This window comes from Amblyomma maculatum, chromosome 5 (assembly GCF_055883805.1).
Source record: "Amblyomma maculatum isolate TAMU_Amacu chromosome 5, ASM5588380v1, whole genome shotgun sequence".
Lineage (NCBI taxonomy): Eukaryota > Metazoa > Arthropoda > Arachnida > Ixodida > Ixodidae > Amblyomma > Amblyomma maculatum.
In genome coordinates, this window is record NC_139348.1 from 99828396 (window position 1) to 99834518 (window position 6123).

The following is a 6123-nucleotide window of genomic DNA, read 5'->3' on the forward strand; positions in this document are numbered from 1 at the left end:
GTTGTATTGATAAGGAATTCGTCTATCGACAATTCATTTTTACTTTTTCCTTGTCATTGTATAACTTCTTTTTTCTGTTTCAAAGCACTGTCTCATTTTGTAACGCGTGAGTTGTTCATTTTATATCGCACAAACTGCCGCTGCTGTTCATCGTCGACCTTACGGGTGGCGAAGCCCGTCAAGCGGTCATTGCGAACTGCTTTTTTTTCGTCACCCGCGCTTTTTGTAATACAAAAGCGGAATAAACATTCATTCATTCATTCATTCACTCATTCATTCATTCATTCATTCATTCATTCATTCATTCATTCATTCATTCATTCATTCATTCATTCATTCATTCGTTTATTCGTTTCAGCTGGCTCTGCGCGATTCCAGGAGTGGTTGGCTCATTGTTTAGAGGCAGTGCCCAGGGCGGTGTAGAGTCAGAGCTGTTTTCTGGTACGCGAGATAATTTAGATGCATTCCAGATGCGGCCGTCGCTTAGGAGAAATGAATTCCGGCCTCTTATTCTGACTACTTTAAATGGATCCATGTATGAAAACGATGCCTTGCCTCCAGCTTTGGGAATCCTTACTCGAACGAGGTCACCGTTTCGAAATGTTTGAGTTTTAACACCCCGTCTCCTATCTGTATACTGTTGGGTGCATGACTGCTTAGCCAAGACCATCTCACGAACCGGTTTCAACCCAGCCATGGAGTGTACGTCGCTCCCAGAGGGCATTCCAGCAATACTGAGCCGTGTTCTGGGTTGACGATCGTGCAGGAGCTTCGCAGGTAACAGGTCAGGCGAAGCCTGATGGCCTGTGCGCAACAGAAACCTTCCTCCACGAATGTCGACATGCCAATGCTCACATGCAAACAGACATGCCAAAGCCTCTCGTCCACCCACAGAATATCATCGCTCCGCGGCGCTCAAAGTTCTCGGTGCAAATGCAACGGTGCGCATTTCTTCACCATCGCGTCGCTGAAACACAGCACCCAAACCCTTTTCCGAAGCATCTGTGGTGACGATTACATCTAAATCTGGGTTGAACATTTGTATGACGGGACTAGCGAATAAGGAGCTTTTGACGAGATCAAAACTGTGTTGAGCTTCCTCACTCCAAGCAAACTTTTGATTTGACCTCAAAAGCTTTCTCAACGGTTCGACCAGATCAGGAAATCGGGGAATAAAATGGGAGTAATACCCTACAAGTCCCAGGAAAGAAGGCAACGTTGAGAGATAGTGACGAGCAGGCGCTTTCACAACAGCGCCCACTTTGGAAGGCAATAGGCACAAACCTTTCCCACTAACGACATGTCCCAAAAAGTGCAGCTCAGGAGCAGCGAAAAGATACTTGTCATTTAGCTTCAGTCATGAAGCGCTTGCACATTGAAGTACCCGTTTCAAATTTCGCTCCTCGCGTGTCCTTCCTCAGACGATTAAGTCGTCAATGTAACAGAGCACACCCTTGCAGCCTTTCAACAGCAGCTGCATCATTCTTTGGAAAGCTGCAGAAGCAGAGGCCAGATCAAAACATACTCTTTTAAATTGAAACAATCCATCATGAACATCTGAAGAATATGTGCGTCTTGCAGAAGTAAGGCAGTCGCTCATGAGATGTCACGAATATTGACTGAGTCAGAGCCGCAACATGCTGCGGCGAAGTTCATGACAAACCGCGGTAAAAAGGCAGCGCGTAAACCGAGCGAATATCTACAAAACAATACCATACGTCTGTTTTCAGATGACGAAATATCAAATGACCTAAAAAGCTTGAATTTCCGTCCCTGCGGATTTTTTCTGACTCGCTCTGCCGTATATCGAGCGGTAAACTTACTTCGCACCGTATTAATCACTGGCCATGCGTCAACCTGGTTCATCGTCAGCTTTCACTGAATCGAAAATATGCAGTCTTAAGTGCTGGCCAGCTACCGGAATATTATTGCCGCAATTTACGGTCTATAAAGCGCTGCATTTTTACAAACATTTTTCTATAACGCCTTATACAATAGTGCGCCTTATAGGCACTTCTCGCTTCATTTTGCGCAACGTTGCCATATGACACCATTCCCGCGAAACGGCGTCGGGAGAAGCGAATTTCTCGATCACGAAACCTATGATCGTCGCACAGGATGTAAACATGACTAATACGCGTACTAATATATGAATGCCAAAAGATGTCAACACCTGTAGTACTCCTCGCCCAAAACATTATAAGAACAAGACGATTTATGTTTCCAGTTGCCATCAAAGAAAATGTATCCAGTGACATCGCTATCATTTGCAACTTTGATTGATGGCTAGTAATAGTGCGTTTTTCCTTCTTGTGCGTACTGCGGTTGACGCCGGAGCACGAGGGAGCAGTGATTCCGAGTGTGAATAGAATGCATCAGAAGCGCTGCCGCCAGGGATCGGCTACTTCTTATGGCGCATCCGAAGACGAAGCCCTTCAATGCTTTGAGCAAAAAGAAAGTTCGCTGCTCTGCGTTTTCAAAAGTCTTTCTTTCTTTTTTTGAGTGTGAGTGTTGCCTCTCTTTTCTATCGCTCTCCGCCGCTTAAAAAGGACTCCACAGGTACGCAACATTTCGCCTTGTAAGCATGTATTCTTAAGTCCCAACGGTCTAACTGTGTAAGTTCAGGTGCATCTTGTATACTACTGTTGCATTAACAGCCTCGAAATATAAGTGGCGCATCCTATAGAAAAAAGTGCGTGTTATACACACACACACAAAAAAAAAACGATAATAGGGTGTTGAAGCCTGCGGAACAAATACCTAACACCATTATCCGTTTGGAAATTAAACAGATGGGAGAAATAAATTTTCCACACTGACTCTCCACTGACAACTACGCAGCGTCACGGACCATATTTTGTCGAGGATCTTTCCGATCACCGATCTTAAGCATAAAAAGAATTAATGACGACACTGCACAACGGCCTGCATGCACTATACTGGGCAACACCCCTTGGACACACATTCATATCCGCCAAAGGAGGAAAAGTAAAAATCCTGGCAAAATCTGGAATGGCAGTAAACTATTACTCACTCATCGTTGGCTTAGAAGCAGACGCCTTATGCACTTCTTTAACGATGGTACGTGAAACCGTCGCTGGCCAGCAGCCGTCACTCTAGTCAGAACGAAAGAGCCCGACGAGAACCGTTCCTCTTCAACCTCGCCTTGCGGGAGCAGCGCAGTGTGCACCAGTGACACCACTTCGACTAGACAGGGCGATGCCTACGCTACGCGGCGGCGGCGCTAGTGTTCCATAGCCGAACGAAATAAGGAGCTTGATTCAACTGCCGCTGATATTGCGCAATCCATTCCATTCGCGAACCGTTGCTCACTACACGGCGTGTCTTTTTCTCACCATCTTCGGCACTCAGTGGTCAATTATGCTGCCACATAGGTTTCCACACCCTTCTCTTTACGATTGAAATCGTATACGCCTATTTTTGTAAATATGGTTGACGAAGGGCAAGGGGACTAGATGGTTTTGTCACATTTCATATCTTGCTCCCCGAACTACTACGGTAATAAGCGCTATTCAGAAAATTGGGAAATGATGGAATGTGTGGGTGTGGGGAACAGGTGGCTGTGAAAAAAAAAAACATGTACGGTGGCTGAACGCAGACACCAAGCGCTCAAAAAGAGAGAGAAAAAAAAAAAAGAAATGTAGTGGATGTGTAATCGAAATGAAGCCGCTCCACGTGAGCAAGGCACATTCGTGTGTTCCAGCCAGTGCACGTTGCCCCAGCGCGCGTCTCGGGTTACCCGCGCCAGCGCTGCGCTCCTTTGCGGGCGCTCCCGGTCCGAGCTTCCCACACACGGAAAAAAAAACACTTGCGGTTTCTGCTTCGGTTGGCTATTCCTTGTTCGAGGTCTACCCGAAGCAACGAGGAGAGGGATTTCGCCTTTTTTAACGCACAATACACACGGTGTCAAAGGGGGAGTGAGTGCAACGCTCCTACGGTTGATCACGATTTTATTTTCCTCTTAGCGAAAGGAGGAGCGGTTACTACTGCTTCTCATAGTGGCATTTATTCTCATATGTTGTGGGATATATTTTACTACTCAGGTTGGGGTATGCGTTAGTCTGTAGCTGTCTCTAGGCAACCGACTGCTCTCTAATAAAATTAACCCCCTACACTCTACCATGTGTGTAACCCCCCTCTCATCGGCCAGCCCTTGCTCAGCAACGCCCAGCTGCTCACCGCGCACACACAAAGGGAAAAATATGGGGTACACTTGTGTTCAGCCTTTAAGAATGTGACACGACAGCGCTGATGACTCACGTCTACGGAGCTTTTTGTGGTTCCTCGCTCGCTTATTTACCAATCGCGTAACTTATATGCTATAAAATCCCGCGCATTCTTATTATAGTGATCCTTTTTTCCTCACGTGTGCCTTGGCGGATATCTCGGTTGAAAGGGGGATTCCCGGCCTCGAGGCAAACCATCCGCGAGAGAAAACCGTCGATCCGTGCCTCGGACATTCTACTCCGCAGGCATGGCCTTCGCCTATCGAGACGAGGCGAAGAAGTGTCTGTGTTGACGGCGTCTCTTTTTGGGTTACGTGTGTGCTTGCGCGTGATTTGCGGTGCAATGGACACTCGCGAAGCATCCCGTGCTTCGTGTGGACCGAGGGACTAGAACGAAGCCCAGCGTCTGTGAAGAGGGGCCAGCCTTCCTTTGGGATCGGATGACGGCTGGCACCTGTGCACACGCGTGATGCCGTCGGATGTACAAGCGGACTGTACCCCAAAGCTCAAATCTCCCTTTCCGGACAAACAAGTAAGCAAATAACAAAAAGAAAGGCAAAGCCCTAGTAACTAGGATTGCGTCCGCCGTCCAGTGTGGTTCAGCTATGCTACCGCAATACAGCTCCCAGGAAAGAGCTCTGCTGAAGCCTGATCGGAGGAAAAGGCGGGACCCTGAGAAGAAAGCCATATTTAAGTGCGCAGGACTGTGTTGATTTTGGCTTGGCCTCATTCTTGCCGTTTTTCTGTCACTGCATTTTGTAACAATGTAAATATATATTTGTGTTTTTTCTTGAACACTCCTGTCTCCTTGTCCTGTCTCCTGCGAAGAAGCTACCGCTGGGCTCCGGTCGCAACTGCGTACACACGGCCCAGGACGTTCTCGACGCCTAATAGTGCATTGAATAAAGTTGTTTCCTCCTCGTACTCCTTGCTAAATAACACGTTATCCAGCTATCGGTCGTAGGCGACCACACGACTTAGATGTAAAAGCCCGCTTTGTTTTTGTGGTAATTTGTTAATTCGTAGCAAATTTTTTTTCTGCGCACTACATTTTGTTTAATCCTAGGTGGATATAACTGCTGCTCCGATTGTGTTTGAAGAAGGCGCACTTGTATTTCTGGCAGGTTAGTTGTTCTTAAAAATGAATTACACAGATAGTCCCGTCGTGATTTAAATTTCTTTTAGTAGCCTAATGTTGCTGATGGTCGCGGCGTGCCAAGTGTCTATGCTCACACACACACACACACACACACACACGCACACGCACACGCACACACATTAAAAACTTCTTGTGTGTAGCAGGCGTAGACTCATACCTAGCAAGTCATCATCGCTGATATCAAATTTCTGATATACATCACCTGCCTCTGTGCACAGTTTTGAAAGATTCGAATTCCTTGTGTGTGTTCATTTTTTGTGTTGACACGTTATACTATTGAGTACAGTTGCGGGCATTTTACTGCATTTTTCAAGTGTGCTCTACGTGTCGAGTAGCCGCAAGTTTTTTTTTATACATTTTTTTGCTAGCAGCCAAAACTGACGCTTTGTTTCGCGACGCATTTTATGTAGTCCTTTGTACCTAGTTTTTTGTTGTTGTTTTTTGTCGTAAATATTACCTTTGTCCTCATGTAAAGTGAAGTAATTCTTTGCAATATTTCTAATAAAAGTCGCAGTTAAACGTTTCTGGTTGTGCGCGACACATCGCCTTTTCGATGCATGGCGTTTTTACACAAAGAAATCATGTGGGCAGTCGTATGGTGCAGCACGCAATGTGAATGAGCACGAAAAGCGCCGAAGACTCGAAAATTTGAGCGCTGCGCACGAATAGCAGCGCGTTCTGGTGCCACGTATCGGGCAATGTTAAACGGCTACGACG